At 41.1% G+C, this 20,314-nt stretch overlaps 1 protein-coding gene across 1 annotated transcript in view; it reads left to right on the top strand.

The window, feature by feature from the left end:
- The first annotated feature begins 157 nt into the window (after nucleotides 1-157).
- Nucleotides 158-20,314, top strand: part of LOC111966540 (rho guanine nucleotide exchange factor 19) — a 35,103-nt gene continuing 14,946 nt past the window's right edge. The window contains exon 1 of the mRNA XM_070444506.1: nucleotides 158-774. The gene's annotated coding sequence lies outside the window, so the exon portion shown is untranslated. The remainder of the gene's footprint in view (nucleotides 775-20,314) is intronic.

The raw sequence follows: 20,314 nt of genomic DNA on the forward strand, positions 1-20,314 counted from the left end.
GCAGATACTTTCTTTCTGCAAACTGATATTTTTCTGCCTACTTAATTGCACACACACACACACACACACACACACAGACACATGCCTGAGCACACACACTGTCTACTTCCCACCCCTTTTCCCCTCCTACCTGCCTGCTATCCACTTGCAGTACATTTTTGTTGACACACGAGAATCCGACCCATGCATGCACACACACATACAGACAGACACACTCTCACACACACTCACAGAGAGGAAATATTTTTCACTCACGCAGATGGCTACTAGCTCACTCCTCTCTCCTTCTCTTTCTATAAGCAGGTGTTAATATGCAGCACTAAACTATTAGAGACCGACAAAGAGAGAGGAGAGGGAGGATAGAGAGAATAGGAGAGAGTGCACTTCCCCAACAGTAGCAGAGGGAGAGAAAGAGAGCGAGAACAATTGTGAGCAAGGAGAGGTAGAGCAAAAGCTTAAAGAGGGATCTGCATGGTAAGTAGCCAGAAGAGCGAACACTTAATACATTTTTTTWAAACTGCTTTTTGGTGGAGAGGGAGAAGAGGGATACAACGGAGGAGTCTGGACCCTGTCGACCAGTTCCCCTGCCTGGGCACACTGGTCTTCAGACGAGTGGAGTAAAAAGTGAAGGAAAACGACTGAAGGGAAAGAAGCCGGGAGGAACACAAGGCAGTCATGGATAGCACATAGAGGCTCAGCCAGACGCTAGGATGGCCTGGATTCTCACACTGTCGCTGGCAACCGTCCAGCCCAGAAGCTACTGATACCCATGAGGTAGTATAGCCTATCTATCCATATGGATTCCTATCTCTCTCTCTCTCTCTCTGTGTATTGTAATGTGGAATGTAGACTCAGTGTGTACCATTGTTAGCTGTTGTGACCTTCGGATAAGGGTGTGGTCTGGTGGGGGGCGGATTATGATGTTGAATATGAAAGTTAAGCCTGGCTGTGTTTTTTTTTGGGGGGGGGTCAAACAGTGCCATGGTGCTGCTTTCAGACTATTGCTTTGCTGCAGGTCAGATGCACACATTTAGAGGTAGACGGAAAAATAGATAATCAAAAACACCCTCAATTTTACATTACAATGAAAAAAGCACCAGGTCATATTATGTTATTTTCATGGCATTTGAACTGAGAGTGTGTGTTCCTCCAATGTGCAGTCGACATAATGTGCTTTTAGAGTAAGACAGTTTGTGATAGTTCAAGGGTCAATTTTCATTATCATATCATAGGGGTGTACTCCATAATATTTCACTGTTATGGAATTAAACTTTATTTTAAAGTGCATTTAACAACTCAATAAACGTAATAGAGTAAAATATGCACAACAACAATAACAATCCCTGACATTTGCTCTAATCCAGAGACTGACTTTACAGTCTGAGACAGTATTGTGTACTGTATAAGGATTATGTATCCATATAATGCACACAGGCATCTGTCACTACATATAGATACTTTAGGAACACCACCTAAAGTACAGACTCAATCTTTCACATCAATTATTAATTAAAATTGTAAAATATTATATTGGAAGCGTTCAGTGGTGTAAAGTACTTAAGTAAAAATACAGTATTAACTGTAAATAAAGTATTCACACACCTTGACTTTTTACACATTTTGTTGTGTTTCAGCCTGAATTTAAAATTGATTACATTAAGATTTTGTGTCAGTGGCCTACAAACAATACCCCCTAATGTCAAAGGGGAATTATGTTTTTAGGAATGTTTTGAAATGAATTAAAAGTGAAAAGCTGAAATGTCTTGAGTCAGTTATGAAAGCTAAGACTAGCTTTTTCAAACAGAAATTTTCATCCTGTAGCACTAATTCCCAAAAGTTTTGGGACACTAAAGTCCATTGAGAATAAGAGCACCTCCTCCCAGCTGCCAACTGCACTGACGCTAGGAAACACTGTCACCACCGATAGATCTACGATAATCGATCATTTCAATAAGCATTTTTCTACGGCTGGCCATGCTTTCCACCTGGTTACCCCTACCCAGGCAAACAGCTCAGCACCCCCTGCAGCAACTTGCCCCCCCCCGCTTCTCCTTCGCCCAGTTCAGACAGCTGATGTTCTGAAAGAGCTGGAAAATCTGAATCCCTACAAATCAGCTGGGCTAGACAATCTGGACCCTCTCTTTCTAAAATTATCAGCTGAAATTGTTGCAACCCCTATTACTAGCCTGTTCAACCTCTCTTTCTTATCGTCTGAGATCCCCAAAGATTGGAAAGCTGCAGCGGTCATCACCCTCTTCAAAGGGGGAGACACTCTAGACCCAAACTCCAGTGTATATTTGACTGTGTGTTTTGGTTATTGTCCTGCTGAAAGGTGCATTGTAGAATAATAGTGAAGACATCGGAACTATGAAATGGAATCATGTAGTAACCAAAAAAGTGTTAAAGTAGGCACCCTTTGCCTTGATGACAGCTTTGCATACTCTTGGCATTCTCTCAACCAGCTTCATGAGGTAGTCACCTGGAAGGCATTTTATTTAACAGGTGTGCCTTGTTAAAAGATAATTTGCAGAAATTCTTTCCTTCTTAATGCGTTTGAGCCAATCAGGTATGTTGTGACAAGGTAGGGGTAAAAGACCAAGTCCATATTATGGCAAGAACAGCTTAAATAAGCAAAGAGAAATGACAGTCCATCATTACTTTAAGACATGAAGGTCATTCAATCAGGAAAATGTCAAGAACTTTGAACGTTTCTTCAAGTGCAGTTGCAAAAACCATCAAGCGCTATGATGAAACTGGCTCTCACGAGGACCCGCCACAGGAAAGGAAGACCCAGAGTTACCGCTTCGGCAGAGTATAAGTTAGAGTTACCAGCCTCAGAAATTGCATCCCAAATAAATGCATCACAGAGTTAAAATAACAGACACATCTCAACATCAACAGTTCAGAGGAGACTGCATGAATCAGGCCTTCATGGTTGAATTGCTGCAAAGAAACCACTACTAAAGGACACCAATAAGAAGACACTTGCTTGGGCCAAGAAACATGAGTAATGGACATTAGACCGGTGGAAATCTGTCCTTTGGTCTGATGAGTCCAAATTTGAGATTTTTGGTTCCAACTGATGTGTCCTTGTGAGACGCAGAGTAGGTGAACGGAAGATCTCCACGTGTGGTTCYCACGTGAAGCATGTAGAAGGAGGAGGTGTGGGGGTGCGTTGCTGGTGACGCTGTCGGTGATTTATTTAGAATTCAATGCACACTTAACCAGCATGGCTACCACAGTATTCTGCAGCGATTCTCCATCGCATCTGGTTTGCGCTTAGTGGGACTATCATTTGTTTTTCACCAGGACAATGACCCAAAACACACTTCCAGGCTGTGTAAGGGCTATTTGACCAAGGAGAGTGATGCATCAGATGACCTGGCCTCCACAATCACCCGACCTCAACCCAATTGAAATGGTTTGGGATGAGTTGGACCGCAGAGTGAAAGAAAAGCAGCCAACAAGTGCTCAACATATGTGGGAACTCCTTCAAGACTGTTGGAAAAGCCTTCCTCATGAAGCTGGTTGAGAGAATTCCAAGAGTGTGCAAAGCTGTCATCAAGGCAAAGGGTGGCTACTTTGAAGAATCTCAAATATTAAATATACTTTTTTGGTTACTACATAATTACATATGTGTTATTTCATAGTTTCAATGTATTCACTATTATCCTACAATGTAGAAAATAGTAAAAATAAAGAAAAACCCTAGAATGAATAGGTGTGTCCAAACTTTTGACTGGTGCTGGATATATATATATATACAGTGGGGAGAACAAGTATTTGATACACTGCCGATTTTGCAGGTTTTCCTACTTACAAAGCATGTAGATGTCTGTAATTTTTAACATAGGTACACTTCAACTGTGAGGGACGGAATCTAAAACAAAAATCCAGAAAATCACATTGTATGATTTTTAAGTAATTCATTTACATTTTATTGCATGACATAAGTATTTGATACATCAGAAAAGCAGAACTTAATATTTGGTACAGAAACCTTTGTTTGCAAATACAGAGATCATACGTTTCCTGTAGTTCTTGACCAGGTTTGCACACACTGCAGCAGGGATTTTGGCCCACTCCTCCATACAGACCTTCTCCAGATCCTTCAGGTTTTGGGGCTGTTGCTGGGCAATACGGACTTTCAGCTCCCTCCAAAGATTTTCTATTGGGTTCAGGTCTGGAGACTGGCTAGGCCACTCCAGGACCTTGAGATGATTCTTACGGAGCCATTCCTTAGTTGCCCTGGCTGTGTGTTTTGGGTCGTTGTCATGCTGGAAGACCCAGCCACGACCCATCTTCAATGTTTTACTGAGGGAAGGAGGTTGTTGGCCAAGATCTCGCGATACATGGCCCCATCCATCCTCCCCTCAATACAGTGCAGTCGTCCTGTCCCCTTTGCAGAAAAGCATCCCCAAAGAATGATGTTTCCACCTCCATGCTTTCACGGTTGGGATGGTGTTCTTGGGTTGTACTCATCCTTCTTCTTCTCCAAACACGGCCGAGTGGAGTTTAGACCAAAAAGCTCTATTTTTGTATCATCAGACCACATGACCTTCTCCCATTCCTCCTCTGGATCATCCAGATGGTCTTGGCAAACTTCAGATGGGCCTGGACTTGCGCTGGCTTGAAGCAGGGGACCTTGCGTGCACTTGCAGGATTTTAAATCCATGACGGCGTAGTGGTTACTAATGGTTTTCTTTGAAGCTGTGTCACAGCTCTCTTCAGGTCATTAACCAGTCCTGCCGCTGTAGTTCTGGCTGATCCTCACCTTCCTCATGATCATGATGCCCCACGAGGGAGATCTTGCATGGAGCCCCAGACGAGGTGATTGACCGTATCTTCAACTTCTTCCATTTTCTATAATTGCGCCAACAGTTGTTGCCTTCTCTCACGCAAGCTGTTGCCTATTGTCCTGTAGCCCAATCCAGCCTTGTGCAGGTCACAATTTTACCCCTGATGTCCCTACACAGCTCTCTGGTCTTGGGCCATTGTGGAGAGGTTGGAGTCTGTTTGATTGAGTGTGTGGACAGGTGTCTTTTATACAGGTAACGAGTTCAAACAGGTGCAGTTATACAGAGGTAATGAGTGGAGAACAGGAGGGCTTCTAGAAAAACGAACAGGTCTGTGAGAGCCGGATCTTACTGGTTGGTAGGTGATCAAATACTTATGTCAATGCAATAAAATGCAAATGATGACTTAAAAATCATACAATGTGATTTTCTGGATTTTTGTTTTAGATTTCCGTCTCTCACAGTTGAGTGTACCTATGATAAAAAAATTACAGACCTCTACATGCTTTGTACGTAGGAAACACTGCGATTTTGCAGGTTATCAAAATATTTGTCTCCCCACTATAATATAATATATATATATATAATATATATATTATATATAATATATATATATATATATATATATATATATATATATACAGTATATATATAGAGTATTTATTACTTTTATGACTTTGACTTTTAATTCACTACATTCCTAAAGAAAATAATGTACTTTTTACTCCATACATTTTTTCAGACACCCTAAAATACTTGTTACATTTTTGAATGCTTAGCAGGACAGGGAAATGGTCCAATTCACGCACTTATCAAGAAAACAACCCTACTTTCTCTGGTCTGGGGAAYTCATTAAACACAAATGCTTCATTTGTAAATTATATACTGTATGTCTGAGTGTTGGAGTGTGCCCCTGGCTATCCGTAATTTAAAAAACAAGAACATTGTGCTGTCTGGTTTGCTTAATATAAGGAATTTGAAATTATTTATTTTTTACTTTTACTTTTGATACTTAAGTATATTTAAAACCAAATACTTAGACTTTTACTCAAGTAGTATTTTATTTTTATTTTAGTACTTTCAGTTTTACTTGGGTCATTTTCAGTTAAGGTATCTCTTGGGTGCTTTTCCACCACTGGAAGCATTATTGTTTGCGTTGATTATATTTCCCTCTTCTTGGGTACAGCATAGGACATTAGGTTTTGTGAGGCTTTGAGGCTGAGGTGTAGTGGTTACAGTAGGAGGCAGGAGCTGTGAGTAGTTGCAGAGCAGGGCAGGTAAGTGCACGTCTGGAATATGTTGGGGGGGGGGGGGGTATTAATGAACTGTACATTGCTGAAAGTTGGTGCTGTAGTGTTCACACACTCTTTCCACGTCTTAGTCTACACCAGGAGACAGTTCAGTTCAGCTGCAGGCCCTCTAGTGACTACACTGTAAACTGAGGAGCAGCCATGTGTGGATGTCTGTGTGTGTGTGTTTGCATGCGTTTGTGTTTTTCACAGCAGTGTTTGTGCAGGGAGCGTGTTTTTCTCTCCCTCACTCTGCCTCCTAGCATGTTTGTTTGCCCATTTAACTCTGTGTCTCATAGGAACTGCAATCTGGCTAAGCTGTTTACAGACCTTTTTGAGGAACAAACAACTGATGCAATGATGACATTCAACAGCTTAGCAATATAACTGTTTAGTGCCCGTGAGGTTATTACATGGAGTTTGTCCCAAATAGCACCCTATTCCCTATGTCGGTCAAAAGTGGGGAGGCAGGTAGCCTAGTGGTTAGAGCGTTGGGCCAGTAACCGAAAGGTTGCTAGATCGAATCCCCGAGCTGACAAGGTAAAAATCTGTCGTTCTGCCCCTGAACGAGGCAGTTAACCGACTGTTCATAGGCCATCATTGTAAATAAAATAAAATTGTAAACTGACTTGCCCAGTTAAATAAAGGTTCAACAAATAAATACTAGGGAATAGAGTTTCATTTGGGATGCAGGCATGCTCTATTCGGCTTTGTTTTTTTAAACTAAGTTTGATTGAGGCCATGTCCCCAAAGACGACTTCTTAGATATAGATAGTTGATGTAACACTAATGGCTGTAGTGAGAGAGAGTGCCAAGGTGATGCTTAGAGAATACCCACAAGTAATTTAGTCTGTCTTGCGTATGACTAAGTGCGCTGACATTGGGAAAAGACTGTGTGCCTGCGTCCGAGCCTGTGCGTGTCTCTGTCTGTGTCAGTGTTTGTGCTGGTTGAATGAATGTGTGTGAGGGTATATCTCTGTGTGTGAGTCTGTGCTACTGATTTGCCTACTGGCCTATAGCATATGTCTACTTGCAGAAACGGATAGACATACAACAGCTGCTGCACTCCAGGCTTATACGAGGATCTGTATATAAAAAATAATTAAGAGCCAATGTTTCACTTTACATAAACAGATTCAATATAGATTGCAGAATTGTCCAAGTTGAATGTATCTTTCGTTAGGAAATTAAACATATCCCTTGATCACTGACTGTTTTGCTCCTAAGCATGCAATTTTAACACCAGAATGTATTGCTGTGGGAAGGAAAGTATTGATAGAATAATTTTATCATATAGGCAAATATGATAGAATATACCATAACAAATACTGGGTAACGTTGAGAGTGACTAAAGCACTCTTTGGATCAGACCATAATTATTGTGTGGCTGTGGGGGCTTCCCACAGTCTGTGATGTCACAGCCATATAGTAATGTTTGTTGTCTGGGGGAGGTGAAGGAGACAGCCATAACTTGACTGACTCAGACCCCACAGACAAAAACACAGCTGTGGTGGAAACATTGACAGAAGGTTGGTTCAACTATGCCTGGTGGGTTCCTTATCATCACTGATCATTGAGTCAGTGGTAAATCATTCCAGGGAAATGGCCTGTATATTACTATAAACTTAGAATATCCATAAAGGTTATTATTAGTTATCATGTTATGACTATGTTGATCTAAGGTTTTCTTGCTGTGAGTCAACAGTTGAGTGATGGTCCTCTTTGAGTGATGGATTTTTATTTGAGGTCAAGAGTGAAGCCTTCACTTAGACCTCACTGAGGTTTACAACTTAATTTACTGCAGTGTACCCTTTTCTCCCTCCCCTTCTCTTTCCTTCATATTCCTTCCCTACGCCCCTCCCCTCCCTCTCTCTGGAGCACCTGCCCCATCACTTGTCACTCAGACAGTCTGTGTGTGTATACATGTATGCACATGTGTGTGTGTGTTTGTGTGTATGCATGTGTGTGCTGTGTATTTAATGTGCACTTGTGCCTGTGTTTGAGTGTGTACACGTATGCATGGGTGAGAGTGGCTAGAGGTGTACAGTGGCTTCGGGAAGTATTCAGACCCTATTCAGACTGAAAGTATTCAGACTATAAACAGGTTTATAGACATTTTTGCTAATTTATAAAAAATATCACATTTACATAAGTATTCAGACCCTTTATCCAGTACTTTGTTGAAGCACATTTGGCAGCGATTACAGCACTGAGTCTTCTTGGGTATGACGCTACAAGCTTGGAACACCTGTATTTGGGGAATTTCTCCCATTCTTCTCTGCACATCCCCTCAAGCTCTGTCAGGTTGGATGAGGAGCGTCGCTGCATAAATGTAATATTATTATTCTTTTTTTTTATAAGTTACCAAAAATGTCTAAAAACCAGTTTTTGCTTTGTCATTATAATAACAATTCAATCCATTTTAGAATAAGGCTGTAACGTAACAAGATGTGGAAAAGTCAAGGGGTGTGAATGTACATAGGGCAGCAGTCTCTAAGGTGCAGGGTAGAGTACCGGGTGGTAGCCGGGTATTGACTGTGTCTTTCATTTAACCCTTATTTTACCAGGTAAGTTGACTGAGAACAAATTCTAATTTACAGCAACAACCTGAGGAATAGCTACAGGGGAGATGAATGAGCCAATTGGAAGCTGTGGATGATTAGGTGGCCATGATGGTATGAGGGCCAGATTGGGAATTTAGCCAGGAAACCGGGGTTAGCACCCCTAGTCTTACGATAAGTGCCATGGGATCTTTATTGACCACAGAGTCAGGACATCCAATTAATAACCTCTTGGAAATAGGGGGTGCTGTTTTCACAAAATCGTGCCCAAATTAAACGGCCTCGTACTCTGTTCAAGATCATACAATATGCATATTATTATTACTATTGGATAGAAAGTACTCTGAAGTTTCTAAAACTGTTTGAATTATATCTGTGAGTAAAACAGAACTCATTTGGCAGCAAACTTCCAAACAGGAAGTGAAAATTCTGAAAATGGGGCTCTGTGTCAGGGCTTGCCTATTCAATTGCCTTGTATTTATGGATCTGTATGCACTTCATACGCCTTCCACTAGATGCCAACAGGCAGTAGAATGTTGAATGGGGTGTCTAGCTTGAYGTGAGACCGAATGAGAGCTTTTGGAGTGACAGGTMCGCCCTATTGKCAGTATTCAGCTGYGCACCAGGGAACACGACATTGTCTTCTGAAATGCGTTAGGTATACACRACGAAATGCTCCGTCTCGGACTTTATTGGATACATRTGAKAAWAACATCATAAAGATGGATTTTCAACCGAGTTTGACCAGTTTATTCRACGTTTATTGTGACTTTTGGAATTTTTCGTTCCATGCGCCAAGACTTGATGGACACGTGTGCGCCACAATGCTAGCCAAAGTTGCTAATTCGACAGAAGAAATTTACATTCGAAAACAAAACAACGATTTATTGTGGAAATAGGACTCCTTGCACTACATTCTGATGGAAGATCATCAAAGGTAAGAGAATATTTATGATGTTATTTCGTATTTTTGTGGTATATGTTGGCTTCAACATGGCGGAGAATTGCTGGGCGCTGTCTCAGAATATTGCATGCTGTACTTTGTACTAAAATTATTTTTAAATCTAACACAGCGGTTGCATTAAGAACCAGTGTATCTTTCATTTGCTGTACAACATGTATTTTTTATAAAGTTTATGATGAGTTTGTTAGATTACGTGACTGTCCAAAATTTCTCGGACATTTGGTGCATTTGTGCGGTTGCCAATGTAAAACCAGATTTGTACTATAAATATGCGCATTTTCGAACAAAACATTAATGTATTGTATAACATGATGTTATAAGACTGTCATCTGATGAAGTTGTTCAAAGGTTAGTGATTAATTTTATCTCTATTTGTGGGTTTTGTGAAAGCTACCTTTGCGGGGAAAAAATGGCGTTGTGTTTTGGTATTGTGGTGAGCTAACATAAATATATTTGTGTTTTCGCTGTAAAACATTTAAAAATCGGAAATTGGCTGGATTCACAAGATGTTTTATCTTTCATTTGCTGTACAACATGTATTTTTCATAAATGTTTTATGATGAGTATTTATGTATTTCACGTTGCTCTCTGTAATTATTCTGGCTGTTTTGGTGCTATTTGTGACGGTGGCTGCAATGTAAAACTAGATTTTATACCTATAAATATGGCGCATTTTCGAACAAAACATGAATGTATTGTATAACATGATGTTATAAGACTGTCATCTGATGAAGTTGTTCAAAGGTTAGTGATTAATTTTATCTCTATTTGTGGGTTTTGTGAAAGCTACCTTTGCGGTGGAAACATGGCGTTGTGTGTTTGGCTATTGTGGTGAGCTAACATAAATATATATTGTGTTTTCGCTGTAAAACATTAAAAAAATCGGAAATGTTGGCTGGATTCACAAGATGTTTATCTTTCATTTGCTGTATTGGACTTGTGATTTCATGAAATTATATGATATCCCTGTGGCGCTAGGCTAGGCTATGCTAGTCAGCTTTTTTGATGAGGATGATCCTGGATCCGGGATGGGGGGTCCGTGCATACCATCTGAAAGACAGCACCCTACACATTGGGCATTGGGATATTTTGGGGGGGACAAGAGGAAAAAGTGCCTCCTACTGGCCCTCCAACACCACTTCCAGCAGGATCTGGTTTCCCATCCAGGGACCAACCCTGCTTAGTTTGAGGCAAGCCAGCAGTGAGATGCAGGGTGGTATGCTGCTGGCTAAGGTTCAGGGCAGGGTACTGGGCAGAGGAAGGCTAGTGATGACTGTTTGATGGCCTGGATATAGAAGCTGTTTATCAGTCTCTCGGTCCCAGCTTTGCTGCACCTGTACTGTCTCCGTGTTCTAGATGTTAGTTGGGTGAACAGGCTGTGACTCGGGTGGTTGAGGTTCTTGATGATCATCTTAGCCTTCCTGTGGTACCGTACGCTGTAGATGTCCTGGAGGGCAGGCAGTGTGCCCCCGATGATGTACATATCATTTCAATTGTAAGCAAGTGTGACTTTTTATTATTAATTTTTGACACATTTTCTGAAGTGACATCATGTTGATACGTACAGTACATTGATCAAACATGGAAGGATGGAATGATAAATCTAAAAATKTACATAACATAAAACAACCAACCAGTTTTTCCCCTTGATGATATCTCATATTTTGAGTGTATTCAGAAAACATATATTTTAAAATACCGATTAGATTCACAAAAATGTCTGTTTCTCCTTTTGCTTAAGAGTGTGAGTGGTAATCCTGTATTTGAATTATAAAACAGAACTGAGGGGAAGTTTTGGCCCTGGTCCTCTATGTGAATTATAAACCAGAGCTGAGAGGAAGCTTGGCTCACGGGTTGTGTGAAAGGCCCTTCCTGACAATGTTGCTTGCACACCCATCTAGAGCTGAAGCCTGCAGGCTGTTCCAACCACTGAGTTGGCTGTGGCCTCACATAATCTACATTGATATAGGGAGGGTTTCACACATGCACATATGCACTCATGCACAATAATCAATTTCTGTCCTACAATAAAGTTAAACAGTTCTTCAATCAAAGACAGTTGTGCAGTGTTCTTCATGAGTTAATCCCTTCAGTTGTACATGTTAGTATTCTGTTCAAAAATGAACCCCAGATATGGCTGCAAGGTACAGTGTCTGTCATTTACTTGCCAACTTGAAAGAGAACTATGGAGTTTGTCCTTTGAAATGTATTTATGTGATATAAGGGTACCATGTACAATTGAAATGTGAATCTCAAGAGGAAATGTGGAGGATAAAGTAATCCTTCTGACCCCCCCCCCCCCCCTTAAAAGATTTAGATGCACTATTGTAAAGTGGCTGTTCCACTGGATGTCATAAGGTCAATGCACCAATTTGTAAGTCGCTCTGGATAAGAGCGTCTGCTAAATGACTTAAATGTAAATGTAAATGTAAAATGTTCAAATGTTAGCATTTAGCCTGACTCCATTTCACCTCCTGAGGCTGTGCTCTTTCATCCTTTGTTTTTTAATAGTTTGTATCTTCCCCCTACATGCAAAACAAAAATTCCTGCATATATTTTTGTCATTTAGCAGATGCTCTTATCCAGAGGAATTAGGGTTAAGTGCCTTGCTCAAGGGCACATAGACATATTTTTCACCAAGTCAGGTTGGGGATTAGAACCAGCAAACTTCCAGTTACTGGCTCAACACTCTTAACTGCTAGGCTACCTGCCAGCCTATTCAACTTTGAGGTGGGTTCTCTACCAACCCCAATCATGTTTCAAAACAAGCAGCCCTCAGTTGACTTGTCCATACCTGTCCAGATAATAAAGAAGCGAGAAAGACAAAAAAATGCTGTCTTGGATCGAAACTGGAGCAGAGAAAGAGGGAGAAGTGGATGAATACCACAGATGCATCAACAGAATGTTCAAAGTACATGTACAAGTTCTGACACATGATCAGATCTGAATTAAGCAATCTTTGATTGAAAGCTGTTTGAGTGGATCTGAACTAAATGTAAATAACACATCAATAACAGAACTTGGGCAAGATTCCTTTGCCTTACTTTTCAAAGTCATAAGTTATTTAAGGCCTTCACAATGCATCCAATGTTATGGATCTACCATAGTCAATGAAACAGTGCTGTCCATTGTTACGATGATGTGGATTCTCACGCAGGATTGTTGAAAAGTACAAACATCTCAGGGCTTCAGTTTGCTTCGTGATGAGAGGTCTTCAGTTCATCCTTAGCCAACTTTTTACAATTCAATATTATGGCATTCACCTGAATTCAATGCTATTCCTAGAAGAAGATGTAATGTAATTAGTCATTTATCCCCATCTATTAGGCAGCATCTTGCAAAAGAGATTTAATCTAAATGAGACTTACCTGGATAAATGAACAGATCAATACAAAGCAATAATAGAGCACATTTGCTAATATTTTGATATCTGAATTGAGACAAGAAATCAGCCTTTAATTAGAGTACTTCCATCATAAACTCGTCAGACTTGGATTCAAATACTTTTTTTAATCGTTCAAATATTTTGACTTTTGGCTTTACCCTGCCTAGAGTGCCAGATGGGCGGGGATTGCACTTTTGGGACTTTTTTTATTGGTTCATTGTAACACAGAAGCTCAATCAAGCACAGCTAAAGTATTTGAAATGATTTCAAATAGTATTTGAACCCCAGGTTTGAAACCTACCCTCCTGACTAAGCCGAATCTGTGTCTGCTGCTCGTCTCCCTCACACAATCTGTCTCTTTGACAGGGGGGATATTATTGTCGAGGGGACAGGATGTGCTGGTGCACCGAGAGGGGGAAGGCAAAGCTGCAGATGTCTTATTGTTTACATGCGAGATGCTCCACATTTTTGTGGGCTTTTAAATAATAAATTGTTATTTGTGCTGTCTGTTAGCTAGGATCCCGACACTTTGCCGAGTTTGTCGGAGGTCATATACTCAACAAGAAATCTTTCTAATGTTGTGTCCCTCTAATCAAAGACAGCTAAAATCCCTCTCTCGCTATGCTCAGGTGTGTGTCCGTCCACCAAAGTTCTCCCTGTATGTCAGTTCTTTGTGCCATGGTAAGCCAGGTTGTCAGTATGTCTTAAAAGGGCAGGGGTAGCTGCCCTAGGATCTGAACAGGCTTAGGACCCACACCAAGTGTCAACATTAAGGGGTCTTTCTTTCCCATCCATGGCCTCAGAGAACCTCACCTATGGGTGCACACAGCAGACAAGGAAAAATCAGAATACCCCTTTTTAAAAACATCTACCCAGCAATTCACATCAACGACTAGACACGTTAGTCTTTTGATTTTGAGGGAATGGTCGCAGTAAGTGGTTCAGAGTGTTGCAATCGCTTTTCAGGTGGGGTTTCATTATAAATACATTTGATGTCATTTTCCTCTCAGTATCCAATCCTGAATGAATCTCCTCACATTATTCTCAGTTCTAGTGGAGGAAAGGTTTGATAATCTCCTTCATAGTCCGATACCACTTTGCYCATAGAAATATAATTACTAGAACTTAACTTGAATGGGAAAGCCCAATCTGGCCATTTCAATGATATGGCGCTGCCTCACCAGCATAGCCGATAGTGCAGAGTCCAATGATGTCACATAGGGTATATCGGATTTCTATGGCATAGTGGCAGAGTCCCCCAATATACTGCAGGGCAATTAATGTCACGATGTGACAGGGCTTCACTGCCTCCTCACACACACACAGGACGGGGTCACACCACACCGCCAGGCCACTCTGCTCCGCCTGCTCAAACACACTCATCCCATAACAGACCACATAACTCTGGACAAGGGACATGGAGGAGGAGACGCACGACTCCATCTTCAGGACAGGTCTCTGTCTGTCCCCTGACTTTCCCTTTGAAACTGGGAAGAGATACTGAAAGATTTATGCAAGTTGATTGAGATTGAGGAGGACTGACTCTTGAAAAAGTGTTGACTGTCGTAAGGCTGTTAATCAATCCCAACAGTGACACCAGTCATCATACCATATTACCACAGTCACAATGTGCTTGTTTAACTGCCGTGAATACCATGATGACATTATTACCATGTCTATCCCATAAAGATCACATTATGTTCTATCTTTATGGTTTGTCCTGCCAAACAGAAAACATGCTAACTTAAAGTGTCTGATGATACAGGCATGGAGACTTGAATCAGAATTGAATTTTAAATCAAATTCTATTGGTCACATACACGTGTTAGCAGATGTTATTGCGGGTGTAGTGAAATGCTTGTGCTTCTAGTTCCGACAGTGCAGCAATATTTAACAAGTAATATCTAACAATTTCACAACATATACCCAATACACATAAAGGAATGGAATTAAGAATATATAAACATATAGATGAGCAATGTCAGAGAGGTATAAACTAAGATACAGTAGAATAGTATAGACTATTATACAGTTTATACATATGAGATGAATAATGCAAGATATGTAAACATTATTAGAGTGCCATTATTAAAGTGACTAGTKTTCCATTTATTAAAGTGGCCAATGATTTCAAGTCTATGTATATAGGCAGCAGCCTCTCTGTGTTAGTGATGGCTATTTAACAGTCTGATGGCCTTGAGATAGATGTTTTTCAGTCTCTCAGTCCCAGCTTTGATGCACCTGTACTGACCTCGCCTTCTGGGTGATAGCGGGGTGAACAGGCAGTGGCTCGGTGGTTGTTGTCCTTGATGATCTTTTTGGCCTTCCTGTGACATCGGGTGCTGTAGGTGTCCTGGAGGGCAGGTAGTTTGCCCCCGGTGATGCGTTGTGCAAACCGCATTACCCTCTGGAGATCCCTGCGGTGCAGTTGCCGTACCAGGCGGTGATACAGCCAGACAGGATGCTCTCAATTGTGCATCTGTAAAAGTTTGTGAGGGTTTTAGGTGACAAGCCAAATTTCTTCAGCCTTCTGAAATTGAAGAGGCACTCTTACGACTTCTTCACCACACAGTCTGTGTGGGTGGACCATTTCAGTTTGTCAGTGATGTGTATGCTGAGGAACTTAAAACTTTCCACCTTCTCCACTACTGTCCCGTCGATGTGGTTGGGGGATGCTCCCTCTGCTGTTTCCTGAATTTATGGTCATATCCATGATATATGAGTCTGATACAGGATTATGCCACAAAATACATTGTTCTTAATCATAATCAAAAGAGATGCTAGTGTACTACTAATTAACGATGTAGACATTCTGTCTTACAACGGCTGACTAAAATGACACAGAAACACCTATACCAAAGTCCATAACACTCCCAAATAACACCTTATAACCAAAAGCAAATTATAAGCTTTTGAATTGAATGAATGAAAATGTAACTTCATTAGAAATGTAATGAGTGCATGAAATACATAACTTACTCGGATGTATTTATGGAGATGACCTTGTTGGCAGTTATCAGTAGATGCGGTGCCTAGATGGAATGGGCAGACATTGCAGGTTTGCAGTGTGTTACATGTTACATGTTTTGCTGTATGATAGTAGCGACACCCTAAGGCTTTGGGGCCCAACACAGTGGTAGACTGGATACGAACAGGTTATAAACTCAGACTGGATACTATCTTATTGTACATGTGTGTATGACCATACTAACTAACTGAGTGTGTGTCAGCCAACATGTGTCTCTTATACTATCCCACACTGCTTTGGTAATAACATTTTCCCCACCTGACATGTACAGTGCCCTAATTATTGACACAGTGAGGCATTTTTTCTTCTTTTGGCTCTATACTCCAAAAGTTCGATTTTATATCAAATAATGACTATGAGGTTAAAGGGCAGACTGTCAGCTTAATTTGAGGGTATTTTCATCCTGTCATGTGTGCTCCCTCTCCGRCCTCTAGGTCATCAGGCTGCTCATTATGGCGCACATCTGTCACCATCGTTATGTGCATCTGCGCGTCATCAGACTCACCTGGACTCCATCACCTCCCTGATTACCTTCCCTATATATGTCACTCCCTTTTGTTCCTTCCCCAGGCATTATTGTTTCTGTTCCAGTGTTAAGTGTATGCGTTGTTCTTGTTTTGCTTTATGTCGCATTTATTTATTAAAAACACTCACTCCCTGAAMWTGCTTCCTGACTCTCAGCGCACATCGTTACACATCCACATTGGGTGAACCGTTTAGAAATTTGACGTAGTCCCCCCCCATTTTAGAGAACCAAAAGTATTGGGACAAATTCACTTATTAAAGGTTAAGTATTTGGTCCCATATTCATAACACACAATGACTACATCAAGCTTGTGACACTACAAATTAGTGAGAAAATTATACACACAAATATCATTCACCCTAAGACATGCTAATATCTCACCCTTGCAAAAAAGGGGAGGTTAGCATTTTTGGGGATGGATGATATTTGTGTGTCTGTAATTTTATCACTCATCATTATTCACGATTCATTCAGGATTATCCGTAATCATGGTAATATCCACTTATATGTAGAATTGTTTAGAAACATATTCTGTTATTTTTTTACAATAAAAGTGACTCCAGAATGACACAATACATTATTTACCGTTCATTTCAATTGGGMMCAAAATAATCTGAAACACAACCAAAACAAACAGCAAATTAATTTGAGACACATGCTTGATGTAGTCATTGTGTGTTATGGGACCAAATACTTCGTTTTTACTACTTTAAAATACAGTGTATTCAGAAAGTTTTCAGACCCCTTGACTTTTTCCATACTTTGTTAGTTACGGCCTTATTCTAAAATATATTAAATTATGATTTGTTCTCATCAATCTACACACAATACCYCATAATGACAAAGCGAAAACAGGTTTTTAGAAATGTTTGCAAAGGTATTAAACATTAACAGAAATACCTTATTTACCTAAGTATTTGTTATGAGACTCGAAATTGAGCTCAGGTGCATCTGTTTCCATTGATCATCCTTGAGATGTTTCTATAACTTAACTGGAGTCCACCCCCAGTTGATTGGACATGATTTGGAAAGGCACACACCTATCTATATAAGGTCCCACAGTTGAAAGTGCATGTCAGAGCAAAAACCAAGCCATGAGGTCGAAGGAATTGTCCCTAGAGGTTCGAGACAGGATTGTGTCGAGACACAGATCTGGGGAAGGGTACAAAAAAATGTCTGCAGCATTGAAGGTCCCCAAGAACACAGTGGCCTCCATCATTCTTAAATGGAAGAAGTTTGGAACCACCAAGACTCTTATAGCTGGCCACCCGGCCAAACTAAGCAATCGGGGGAGAAGGGCCTTGGTCAGGGGAGGTGACCAAGAAACYAATGGTCACTCTGACAGAGCTCCAGAGTTCCTCTGTGGAGATGGGAGAACCTTCAAGAAGGACAACCATCTCTGCAGAACTCCACCAATCAGGCCTTTATGGTAGAGTGGCCAGACGGAAGACAATCCTCAGTAACATGCACGTGACAGCCTTGGAGTTTGCCAAAAGGCACCTAAGGGACTCTCAGACCATGAGAAACAAGATTCTCTGGTCTGATGAAACCAAGATTGAATTATTTGGCCTGAATATCAAGCATCATGTCTGGAGGAAACCTGGCACCATCCCTACGGTAAGGCATGGTGGTGGCATCATCATGCTGTGGGAATGTTCTTCAGCAGCACGGACTGGGAGATTAGTCAGGATCGAGGGAAAGATGAACGGAGCAAAGTACAGAAAGATCCTTGATGAACACCTGCTCCAGAGCACTCAGGACCTCAGACTGGGGCGAAGGTTCACCTTCCAATATGACAACGACCCTAAGCACTCAGGCAAGACAACGCAGGAGTGGCTTCGGTACAAGTCTCTGAATGTCCTTGAGTGGACCAGCCAGAGCCCGGACTTGAACCCGATCGAACATCTCTGGAGAGACCTGAAAATAGATGTGGAGTGACGCTCCCCATCTAACCTGACAGAGCTTGAGAGGATCTGCAGAGAAGAATGGGAGAAACTCCCCAAATACAGGTGTGCCAAGCTTGTAGCGTTATCTCTGCCAAAGGTGTTTCAACAAAGTACTGAGTGAAGGGTCTGAAAACTAATGTAAATGTGATATTTCAGCAAAAATGTCTAATAACCTGTTTTTTGCTTTGTCATTATGGTGTATTGTGTGTAGATTGATGAGGGGGGAAATGATTTCATCCATTTTAGAATGAGGCTGTAACGTAACATAATGTGGAAAAAGTCAAGGGGTCTGAATACTTTCTCAATGCACTGTGCATATACATGGTGAATTTGTCCCAATACTTTTGGTCCCCTAAAATGAGGGGACTATATACAAAAAGTGCTGTAATTTCTAAACTGTTCACCCGATATGGATGAAATAACCCTCAGATTAAAACTGACAGTTGGGACTTTAACCTCGTCCAACATTTAAAGTATAGAGCCAAAAGAAGAAAAAATGCTTCACTGTCCCAATAATTATGGAGGGCACTGTATATATTCAAGATGCATTMATTTACTGTGAGAGTAATTGACTCTTCTCTAGTGTGGAAGGATCACAAACAGTTCCCACACCCTCTTAGATATCCTGTGTACCAGGCAACCTACCCCGAGCCATAAGGATAAAGAAAGCCTTTGTCTAAAGCAGGGAACAGGCAACCGATTGTGTCTGCATTCGTGTGTGCGTTTGTGCGTGCGTGCGTATGAGGCAGAGAGGGCCGCAACTTGCCTATCTGTGCACTCACGAGTGGGTGTGGTTATGTGAAAGGAGAAGGAGCTGTTTGTGCAGCAGGTGTGCGTCCGTGTGCGGGTCCGTGTGTGTCTCTCTTTAACTGGGAGCCTGTGCCTGTTACCTGAGTGGTGTTAGAGAGAGTTACCTGTGCTGTGAGGAGGGGTGCAGTAGGAAGAGACCGATGGCTAGGAGGATGTTCTTTTATTTAGACAAAGACAAAAGAGGCAGCCCTCTATCTGAGTATATCAATCAAGTATGTGGTGAGAAACTATCACAGCATTATAAGGTCTGTTGTGAGAAACTATCACAGCATTATGAAGGTATGTGTGAGAAACTATCACAGCATTATGAAGTACTGTTGTGAGAAACTATCACAGCATATGAAGGTATGTTGTTGAGAAACTATCACAGCATTATGAAGGTCTGTTGTGAGAAACTATCACAGCATATGAAGGTCGTTGTGAGAAACTATCACAGCATTATGAAGGTCTGTTGTGAGAAACTTCAAGCATATGAAGGTCTGTTGTGAGAAACTATCACAGCATTATGAAGGTCTGTGTTGAGAAACTATCACAGCATTATGAAGGTCTGTTGTGAGAAACTATCACAGCATTATGAGGTGTTGTTTGAGAAACTCACAGCATTATGAAAGGTCTGTTGTGAGAAAACTATCACAGCATTATGGCAAAGGGTCTGGTTGTGAGAAACTATCACAGCATTATGAAGGTCTGTTGTGAGAAACTTCCAAGCATTATGAAGGTCTGTTGTGAGAAACTTCCAAGCATTATGAAGGTCTGTTGTGAGAAACTTCCAAGCATTATGAAGGTCTGGAAGTAGTTTCAAATTGATTCAATTCAATACTCCACTACCCCAAGACACTAGTATAAATGGTAATCATACTCACTCACTGGATGTCTGGGTTTGAAAACTCGTATACACTCCAAGAACATCCCTCACTGTTCATCATTTCCTTATAGTTAGTAACACTAGTGTAAAGTTCAGTACTCTTATTCATGGGTCAGTGGGTGAATCATTTGTGGGCCAACGGCC

Source organism: Salvelinus sp. IW2-2015, linkage group LG7 (assembly GCF_002910315.2).
Source record: "Salvelinus sp. IW2-2015 linkage group LG7, ASM291031v2, whole genome shotgun sequence".
Taxonomy (NCBI): Eukaryota; Metazoa; Chordata; class Actinopteri; order Salmoniformes; family Salmonidae; genus Salvelinus; species Salvelinus sp. IW2-2015.